The 11,383-nt window shown below is 44.8% G+C and overlaps 1 pseudogene; it reads right to left on the reverse strand.

Moving 5' to 3' along the window:
• Positions 1–803: 803 nt before the first annotated feature.
• LOC125997612 (peptidyl-prolyl cis-trans isomerase A-like) lies at positions 804–1,296 on the reverse strand (annotated as a pseudogene).
• Positions 1,297–11,383: the final 10,087 nt, after the last annotated feature.

An 11,383-nucleotide genomic window follows, 5' to 3' on the forward strand; every position in this document is an offset into this window, starting at 1 on the left:
GGGTCCACACCCAGCAGCGCTCAGGAGCCACTCCTGGCTCTTCGCTCAGAAATCGCTCCTGGCAGGCTCTGGAGACCATATGGGATGCCGGGATTTGAACCACCGACCTTCTGCATGCAAAGCAAGCATCTTACCTCCATGCTATCTCTCCGGCCCCAACATTTGTTTTTATTACTACTGGCTCTGCAGTCAAGAATTACTCCTGGGGCCGGAGAGATAGCATGGAGGTAAGGCGTTTGCTTTTCATGCAGGAGGTCATCAGTTCGAATCCCGGCGTCCCATATGGTCCCCCGTGCCTGCCAGGAGCGATTTCTGAGCATGGAGCCAGGAATAACCCCTGAGCACTGCCGGGTGTGACCCAAAAACCACAAAAAAAAAAAAAAAAAAAGAATTACTCCTGGCAGTGCTTGGGATACTAAGAACTGAACCCAGATCAGCTTGTGTATAAAACAAATGCCCTACCTGCTGTGCAATATCATTCTGGGCCTGAAAAGATATGTTATAACTTTTATTTGCTTAATGACTTTATTTTCAGGTATCTTACCACTGGGTTATTTATGAATAAGGAAACCACTCACAATAGGAATTGAAGGAATACTTAGTTTAAAGTATGGCCTTATTTATAGTATTTATTTCATAAACTCTTCGATCCAGCTAGACTTGGAGGGATGGGTTGGGTAGGAAAACATAGAACCCAAAGAACAGGGAGAACAACAAAGTTTATAGAATATTTTGAGTAGACGGGGTAAAGGAGTATTCTCCAGAAATCTAGGAGTGGTGTAGAGGTTAAAAGACAAATGATGTTAGGCTTCTCCACAGTCAGAAATTGTTATTTTCTTGCTGGTTTTACCATTCTCGAACCCAAAGCGCTCCATGGCCTTCACAATATTCATGCCATCTTGCACTTTGCCAAAAACCACATGCTTGCCATCCAACCACTCAGTCTTGGTAGTGCAGATGAAAAACTGGGACCCATTGGAGTTGGGTCCAGCGTTTGCCATGGACAAGATGCCAGGACCCATGTGCTTCAGAATAAAATTTTCATCATTGAATTTCTCTCCATAGATGGAATTTCCACCAGGGCCATATGGCAAGTGAAATCTCCGCCTTGGCACATGAATTCAGGAATGACTCTGTGAAAGCAGGAGCCTTTATAACCGAACCCTTTCTCCCCAGTGCTCAGCGCATGGAAGTTTTCTGCTGTCTTTGAAACTTAGTCTGCAAACAACTCGAAGGAGATGCGGCCCGAGGCTTGCCATCAACAGATATGTCAAAGTATATGATGGGGTTGACCATGGCTGTGTGTCGCTCTCAGGCTGGGGCAGGGTCTGTAAGACATAGAATTTGGTTTTAAATAGACAGAAAATGACATCTTGTTGAAAATGTATGTCAAATCTCTAAATAGTTGGAGAAAGCAATGGTTTTATTTATTTTTTTAATCTCTGCATGAGGTAACAGCACGTCTTTATATAATTTTCCCATTAAAGCATTATCTTCGTTTTCATTGTATCTCCATAAAACATTATAGTAAAAAAGTAATTGTAAAGACATTGACTTTAAAAATGCACTTTAGGGGCCGGAGATATAGCGTGGAGGTAAGGTGTTTGCCTCTTATGCAGAAGGTCAGTGGTTCGAATCCCAGCGTCCCATATGGTCCCCTGAGCCTGCCAGGAGCGATTTCTGAGTGTAGAGCCAGGAGTAATCCCCGAGCACTGCCAGGTGTGACCCCAAAACAAAAAAAAATGCATTTTAAAAGCCTGTCTAGAGTACAGGCGAGGTGGGTGGGGAGGAGGGAGACTTGGGACATTGGTGATGGGAATGTTGCACTGGTGATAGGGGGTGCTCTTTACATGACAGAAACCCAACCTTGCACTGGTGATAGGGGGTGCTCTTTACATGACAGAAACCCAACCACAATCATGTTTGTAATCAAGGTGTTTAAATAAAATATTATTTTAAAAAATTGCACTTTAAAAATCCCAGAATGAAAATTTTCTAAAGTATAAATTATGGTACAATGGCATAGCTTCTATGAGTTACCAAAAAGATTTATATGTAGATATGCATATATTTTTTCTTTTTTTTTTTTTTTTTTTTTTTTTTTTTGGTTTTTGGGCCACACCCGGCGGTGCTCAGGGGTTACTCCTGGCTGTCTGCTCAGAAATAGCTCCTGGCAGGCACGGGGGACCATGTGGGACATCGGGATTCGAACCAACCACCTTTGGTCCTGGATCGGCTGCTTGCAAGGCAAACGCCGCTGTGCTATCTCTCCGGGCCCGCATATATTTTTTCGATGAGGGAAAAGTTTTTTGAATGATTCTGGTCAGTATTTATTAGAAAGACCTCAGAACCTGCAATCCAGGTTTACATTTCAGTTTTAGGTTTATTTTTTTTCTTTTTTTTTTTTTTTTTGGTTTTTGGGCCACACCCAGTGACGCTCAGGGGTTACTCCTGGCTATGCGCTCAGAAGTCGCTCCTGGCTTGGGGGACCATATGGGAAACCGGGGGATCGAACCGGGGTCCATCCAAGGCTAGCGCAGGCAAGGCAGGCACCTTACCTCTAGCGCCACCACCCGGCTATTTTTTTCTTAATTATCTGTAATCCAGGGCTGAAGAGCTGTAGGGCATTTGCCTTGCATTCAGCCCACCTGGGAGGGACCAGGTTCAATTCCCAGCATTCCATATGATCCCCCCAGCCTACTAGGGATGATTTCTGAGTGAAAATCCAGGAGTGACCCCTGAGTGCTGCTGGGTGTGGCCCAAAAACCAATCAATCAATAAATAAATAGTTTTTTTTTAAGTATCTGCCATTCACAGTGGGCCTCGGATGAAACTTGAGTTTTATGTAAATGCAGTATCTCAAAGTGAGCAGATTCATAGTTTATATTCTCAGAGCCAGAAAGACCAATCACTGTAATTGGAGGTAGGGCTTTGTGCCAAGCAATAACCAACAGCTCAACATCCAGGAAAGGGAGCTGGATACTGGAGCTCAATCACGTGGCCAATGAATGACTCTCCTTATTGATGGTTCAAATAATGAAGCTTCCATAAATTGCTGAACTCCCAACTTGCATGAGATCACCTCCCTGACAATAATTCTTTTATTTATATATGTTAGTATGTCTTTTTATTTTAATTTTTTTATTTTTAATTATGAAAACAATGATGCAAAGAGGAGAAGGTAAAGTTACAGTGGAAAGTCAATCGCCTATAAACAGAGTTCTCAGAAAAAATCCCCTTGCTGACGCCTAAATATTGAGCTTACAGTCAAAGAACATTAAGAAAAATAAGGCAGAACCCATGTACAATTACTTTGTCCACAAGTCCCCAGATTGTAGTACATTATAACATTTCTTAGCAGTACACAAAGCAATCTAAAGTCATGAGATTTATGTGATTCCTTAAACATTGAAGGCATAGTATTTTTTTATATTTTCATGCACATGCATATTATTTTAAGTTAACATCAAAAGTTTAAGGTTTTTTTTTAAGGGTTAGAGTCAATAGAGCACAGTAAAAACGGTGTTAGAGTGGCAAATATTGTTTGCATAGGCCCACCAAAATATGGGGAACATGAAAAGGAAAAGCCTTGGTCTAAATACAAGGAGACCCTACCCCTGAAGTTTCCTGGCATAAGACCAATTCTAGGCTCCAGGAAAACTACTTTATTCAATCCAAGTCATTGTCTTGACAATAATTCTTGAGCCATGACACAAAAATAGAACTGGAGGTTGGAGAGATAGCATGGAGGTAGGACATTTGCCTTGCATACAGGAGGGTGGTGCAAATCCTGGCCTCCCCTATGGTCCCCGAGCCTGCCAGGAGCAATTTCTGAGCGTAGAGCCAAGAGTAACCCCTGAATGTTGTGGGACAGGAGAATCAGCACTTTGACTTTGGGCTTCTCGCCTATTCTGCTATAGTTACTCCATTTGACTGATATTTATGGATCCTTTTCCTGTATCATACATGAGGATATTAGATTTCATCAAGTACTGTGTCTATCTAGCAAATAATTGACCCTGAAGTCAACCCCCAAATTTGCACCTAGTCCTAAATGGAGTCCTGAGGATCCCTGATTTTGCAGTTGAATCTAAAGTTGGGGCAGTTCTTCAGGCGGTCCAGCTGTATAAACTCGGTAACATTTTTATTGATATAAATGAGTTGTTTTACTTTTTTTCTATTTGTTTCTAACAAATACCTCCTTGGCTTTTTGGGAGCCTCTGTTCCAATGTTTCACAAATATTAACCACCCACTCCTTCTTTGTTTTGTTTTGTTTTTGAGTCACACCCAGAGGTGCTCAGAAGTCACTCCTGGCTATGCACTCAGAAATCACCCCTGGCAGGCTCAGGGAACCATATGGGATGCTGGGATTTGAACCACTGTCAGTCCTGAGTGTGGCTGGCATCCTAACCATCCTAAAGTATTGCTATTTCCAAGTGCCCGCCACTACCATGGTCTGAAGTGTCTTTCCTTTCCTCTGCATTCACAATGGGGAAATAAGATTTAAAAAAAAAAAAAACCATCACAGTAATTGGGGCCGGAGCAGTAGCACAGCGGTAGGGCATTTGCCTTGCACGTGCTAACCTAGGACGAACCACAGTTCGATCCCCCTGCATCCCATATGGTCCCCAAGCCAGGAGCGATTTTTGAGCACAGAGCCAAGAATAACCCCTGAGCCTCATCGGGTGTGGCCCCAAAAACAAACACGCGCACACACACACACAAAACAGTAACAGTAGCTGCTCAAAGAGCTTATCTTCTACTACTGAAAACATTTAACTCTGAAAGGAGGGATAGAAAGAGAAAAAAGCATGAGAAAGCTGGAGTAATAGTATGGTGGATAGGGTGCTTGCCTTGCACCATAGCCAAGCCTGGTTATATCCCCAACTTCCCATATGGTCCCTGGAGCCAGCCCAGCATGATCTGAGTGCAGAGCCAGGATTACATGTGGACTTCAAGAGGGTTATGTGCAAGACAAACGCCTTAATGCCTGTGCTCCCTCCTGCCACTGCTTTAGCTGCTGCTTGTTTGAAGGCCATACCAACAATGCTCAGAGCTTACTCCTGGCTCTGCACTCAGGCATTACTCCTAGCAGGAGGTGCTCAGGAACCTTATGTGGTATCCAAATCGAATCCAGTCAACAATCTGTTCAACTGTAAGCAAAGCAATGCCCTACCACCTGCAGTTTCTCTCCAGCCCTGGTTTTTGGTAATTTTGGTACTTCTTTTTTTTGGGGTGGAGGGCCACACCAGGCGGCGCTTGGGGGTTACTCCTGGCTCTGCACTCAGAAATCTCTTCTGGCAGGCTCAGGGGACCATATGGGATGCCGGGATTCTAACCACCATCTGTCCTGGGTAGGCTGCGTGCAAGGCAAATGCCCTACCACTGTGCTATCTCTCCAACCCCCTTTTTGGTACTTTTTTAAGTCAAATATATTTAATCAACTTCACAATTAAACTGGTATACATGTATACACACACACACACACACACACACACACACACACACACACACACACACACTGTTCTAGGGCCCTCCCAGTGACCCAAAGTCACTCAACCACTCTGAACCTCAATTGTATAACTGCTCTTCTGTAAACTCCTCCACCAGATTACAGGATCTCTACTCTGGGCTTCAGTGATAAAACTGTTCATCTGTTGATTAATTCAACAGGGTTACTGGAACATGGGTGTCAGCAGGGGTGGGGACTTGTATCCTAACTGTCCTCTCCAAACCACTGGCCACAACCACATTTTATTCAGAACCTTCAAAGGCCCCTAGATTTTTTGGGTCTCATTTCTTTTCTTTTCTTATTTATTTATTTATTTATTTATTTATTTATTTATTTATTTATTTTGGTGGTTTTTGGGTCACACCCGGCAGTGCTCAGTGGTTATTTCTGGCTCCAGGCTCAGAAATTGCTCCTGGCAGGCACGGGGGACCATATGGGACGCCGGGATTCGAACCGATGACCTCCTGCATGAAAGGCAAACGCCTTACCTCCATGCTATCTCTCCGGCCCCTTTTCTTATTTTTTTAGAAAATAATAATGAATTTATTTTTTAACTACCTTTATTTAAACACCGTGATTACAAATATGATTGTAGTTGTATGATTTCAGTCATGGAAAGAACACCCCCCTTCACCAGTGCAACATTCCCACCACCAATTTCCCAGATCTCCCTCCTCCCCACCCCACCCACACCTGTACTCGAGACAGGCTTTCTACTTCCCTCATTCATTCACATTGTTAGGATAGTTCTCAATGTAGTTATTTTTCTAACTGCACTCATCACTCTTTGTGGTGAGCTTCATGAGCTGCACCTTCCAGTACATGGAATCTATTATGCTGAGTGAAATAAATCAGAGAGAGAGAGAGAGAGAGAGAGAGAGAGAGAGAGAGAGAGAGAGAGAGAGAGACAGACAGACACGCAGAATAGTCTCACTCATCTATGGGTTTTAAGAAAAATGAAAGACATTTTTGCAATAATTCTCAGAGACAAAAGAGATGAGGGCTGGAAGGGTCTCATTTCTTGGTGGGTCTGTGATATCACCAACCCCCGGGGCACACTGTCCACACCCCTGCACCTTCCCCACCCAGCCTATCACCCACATCTCTCCAAAGTCACTAGCTTAAGTGAGTGCAGCCCACAGCAAAGACAGCAGCACTTAGAAAGTGGCTTTCTTGCCTGCTGCTGGCTCAAACAGGAACCTGTCCTGGGTTCTGGCAGTTCTGAGCCGACAAGAAACCGGTTTTGAGGGTTTGAGCCACTTCCCCAAAGAGGTCACCAGACTCCAAATATTATAACGCGCCAGGCCCGCGCGCTCCTCTCCAACCTCAGAGTTCCAGATGCACTAGCCCCCCAACAGTCATTGTCTCCCCCAAACACACACATACAAACACGTGCACAATGCATGCCTAGGCAAACATTACACACCCATTCAGGCCCGGTAGGGACACGCCCAGTGCGTTCTTGGAGTTTTTCCCCAGGTCCCCTCCAGCCACTGCAGTGCAAGCCAGAAGCAGGTGCCTGAGGAGCGCACCGCTCTGCGCCCAAGCTGGGGGCCGCCTGGACGGGGTTGGGGACACCTGAGCTCCTTCCCCTTGTTCTGCTAGAGCCTGGACCTCCAAGTTCGTGTCCAAAAGGCGTCCCGCCTGGTCCCGAGGAGAGATCCACCCTGCGCCCAAGTCTCACCCAAGGTCAGTCCAGGGAACATTGGGGCGCATCCAAACTGATGCGCAAAGATGCTCTTGGGTTCCAATGGACCTTTGGGTACCAACCAGGACAGGTGGAGGGGTTGGAGCTGTAGGGCAGGATTAAGGACTTGGGGAGCCCAAAGAAAAGCAATTCACCTCCACTTTCTCTGGTTGCTTTTCCTGGCTGTGACTTCAATTGCCGGAATGAACCTTTTTTGTACTTCCCGGCCAGGTTGTGCCAAAGAGGGTGGTTGTCTGAAGCTGGAGAATTTGCTTTTTTTTTTTTTCCCCCCCTTTGGAAGTCACCTACCACTCATAGCTTCATAATTTGTTTGTTTGTTTGTTTGTTTGTTTGCTTTCTTGGGCTACACTCTGTGGTGCTCCTGGCTCTGCACTCAGAAATCTCTCCTAGGTAGGGGGGACCATGGGATGCTGAAGATCGAACCCGTGTCAGCCCTGGGTCGGCCATGTGCAAGGCAAATGTTCTACCGCTGTAATACCACTCAGGCCCCTCTTTATAATACTTTTTTTAAATAGGACCCCACCTGGAGATACTCAGGGCTTGCTTGGATCTGTAGTCAGTAATTGCTTTTGATGATGCTATGGGACCCCGTGGGATGCAGGGAATCGAACCCGGGTTGGTCGCGTGCAAACACTCTACAGCACCACTTTTTTTGTCGTTGTTGTTGTTTGTAATTTTTGGGGGGGCGCACCCGGCAGCGCTCAGGAGTTACTCCAGGCTCTAAGCTCAGAACTCGCTCCTGGCAGGCTCTGGGGACCATATGGGATGCCGGGATTTGAACCACCGTCCTTCTGCATGTAAGACAAATGTCCTTCCTCCATGCTATCTCTCTTGCCCCTACAACCCCACTTTTTTTTTTGTTTGTTTTTGTTTTTTTGTTTTTGGGCCACAGCGGTGACACTCAGGGGTAACTCCAGGCTCTGCGCTCAGAAATTGCTCCTGACTTGGGGGAGCATATGGGACACTGGTGGGATCAAACCTAGGTTAGCCACGTGCAAGACAAACACCTTACTACTTGCACCACTGCTCCAACCCCACACAGCCCCACTTTAAACTCTCTCAAAGTTCTACTTCTTCCTGACACACTGACTAGGCCATCCTCGATTCTTTATTACTGCCCTGCCTGTAAAATTCCCTTTTCTCGAATCTTTCCCTCCTGCCTGACCATCTCCCTTGCCTTGAGGTTGTTTTTGTTTGTTTGTTTGTTTGTTTGTTTGCTATAACCTATTTTATTTCTTCATTCATCTGTTGGTAATTGACTTTTCTTTTTAATTTCTGGGCCATACCCAGCTGCGTTCAGGGGTTACTCCTGGCTCTGCATTCAGAAATCGCTCCTGGCAGAATCTTGGGACTATATGGAATGCCAAGAATCCAACCCCAATTCAACTTTTGCCAGGCAAAAGTCCTACCACTGGGCTCCAGCCCTGGGAATTAATAATTTAATGATTTTAATTAAATCAAAGTGGATTACACAGTTGGGGAGCAGAAGGGAAACTATCTTGTGAATTTTTATGTTTAGATGGTGGCTCTCTTTATTAGTTCCCAGACACGATTAAATAGAACAGATTGAGCAAGTTGGGGTGTTCACTGCATTCAGTAGAATACTCTTTGTGGATTCACTTTCATTATTACAGAACTTAAATTAGTTGATCCAGAGGCCTGAGCAATGGTGCAAGCGCTAAGATATCTGCCTTGCCGGTGCTAGCCTAGGATGGACTGTGGTTCGATTCCCTAGCATCCCATATGGTCCCCCAAGCCAGGAGCGATTTCTGAGCGTCTAGCCAGGAGTAACCCCTGAAAGTCACCGGGTGAGGCCACAAAACCAAAAAAAAAAAAAAAATTATATGGTTCAAACCAGGGCTCCATGCTTATACTATTTGGGGTGGGGATTGGTTTGGGGTTACTCCTGACTCAGGGCTCAGTGATCACATCTGGAGGTGCTCAGAGAACCATATGTGGTGCTAGGGATGGAGCCCTGATCAACCTCTTGCTAAGCAAGAATCTGACCACTGTACTCTCTATCTTTCCCATCTCATACTTGTTCTTGTTTCTGTTTTTGTTTTTGGGCCACACCCAGTGATATTCAGGGTTACTACTGGCTCTGCTCTCAGGGATCACTTCTGGCAAGGTCAGGGTGATGGAGGAGGGGACCATAGGAAATGCCATAGGATTGAACCCTTGGTTGACTGACTGCATGCAAGGCAAGCACCCTACCCACTGTACTATCTCTCCAGGTCCTGTGATTTTTGTTTTTTTATTTATTTATATATTTATTTATTTATTTATTTTGGGGGGGTTGGGGTCATACCCGGCAGTGCTCAGGAGTTACTCCTGGTTCTGTGCCCAGAAATTGCTCCTGACAGGCTCGGAGGACCATATGGGATGTCAGGATTCAAACCACTGTCCTGCATGCAAGGCAAATGCCATACCTCCATGCTATCTCTTCAGCCCTGGTCCTGTGTTATTTTAAAAGACCTCCTGGAATCAGAGAGATAGCACAAAGAGCTAGAGAGTTTGCTTTGCATGCAGCATCTTTGCAAGCACACCTGGGGGCTGCAAGGAAGGGGGGGCACACATGAACGTCACAGAGAAGAACCCCCCAACAACCAAAAAAGGAAAAAGAAAAGCCAACACATCTCTTCTTTGAATTCTGGAAGAGAACCAATCATAAATTAGTACAGATAAAGCATGCATTTAAGTTTTGGGTTGCTTTGGACAATATTTACAAATTATAAATTGGATTTCACCAATCAGAATTCCTTTACACTTAAAGGACTTTAAAAGGCACAGTTCAGTTCCTAACTTGTCTCTTTTTTGCTGATTCTTCCAACCTTTTTGAATCATGTTGGTACCAGGACCTAATGCATGAGATAAATATTTTCAGCACTGTGGAGGTTGCAGGGACATCCTGGTATACTCCTGACCTCTGCCTGGATTTAATCCTAACAGTGATGGGGACCATGCTGGGGACCCTTCGCTTGCAAGCAAGCACCTTAACCCCCTGCTATGTCCCTGATAGTGGTTTTTTGTTTTAGTTTTTTAATATGAAGGGAGAAAAGGCCTGTTAATAGAAAGCATGCCAATATAAGATAGTCCAACTAGGGGCCGGAGCGGTAGCGCAGTGGTAAGGCGTTTGCTTTGCATATGTCTGACCTAGGATGGACCACGATTTGATCCCCTGGTATCCCATATGGTCCCCCAAGCCAGGAGTGATTTCTGAGCACAGAGCCAGGAGTAACCCCTGAACAACACCGGGTGTGGCCCAAAATCCAAAAAAAAAAAAAAAAAAAAAAAAAAGATATTCCAACTAAAGATAGAAATTTTTTTAATTTGACAGAATTGTGTTGAGTCTATGTATTGCTCGTGAATTTTCTTTCCCAGGGCATTATACCTGCTCAGGGTTTACTCTTTGCTCTTTGCTCAGGAATCATGCATGGTAAATCATTTGGGAGACCGTATGTGGTGCCAAGGATTGAACCCTCGTTTCGCAGGTCAGCTGCCTGCAAAGCAAGCACCTTATGTGCTGTTCTATCTTGCTTGTCTCCTATTTTTAAATTTTTAGCCTCTGGCAGTTCTGGAAATCTAATCTAGGTCTGCTGCTTACCATACAAGTGCCTTTTTCTCTGTACTGTCTCTCTACCCCCATACTTTTTCTTTTAGAAGCCTGTACTCGCGTTTTCTTTCTTTCTTCTTTCTTTCTTCCTTTCTTTCTTTCTTTCTTTCTTTCTTTCTTTCTTTCTTTCTTTCTTTCTTTCTCTCTCTCTTATTTTTCTTTCTTTCTTTCTTTTTCTTTCTTTCTTTCTTCTTTCTTTTTCTTTCTTTCTCTTTCTTTCTTTTCTTCCTTCCTTCCTTCCTTTCTTCTTCCTTCCTTCCTTCCTTCCTTCCTTCCTCTCTCTCCCTCTCTCTCTCCCTCCCTCTCTCTCTCTCTTTCTTTCTTTTTCTTTTTTTTGGATTTTGGCTCACACCCAGCAGTGCTCAGGGGTTACTCCTGGCTCTGCACTCAGAAGTTGCTCCTGGCAGACTCGGTGAGCCATATGGGATGCCAGGATTTGAACCACCATCCTACTGCATGAAAGGCAAATGTCCCACCTCCTAGCTATCCCTCTGGCCCTTTCTGAATCTTTTTTGTCCCCCTGATACTTGGCAGTGCTCAAATGGTCTT

This window comes from Suncus etruscus, chromosome 19, assembly GCF_024139225.1.
Source record: "Suncus etruscus isolate mSunEtr1 chromosome 19, mSunEtr1.pri.cur, whole genome shotgun sequence".
Lineage (NCBI taxonomy): Eukaryota > Metazoa > Chordata > Mammalia > Eulipotyphla > Soricidae > Suncus > Suncus etruscus.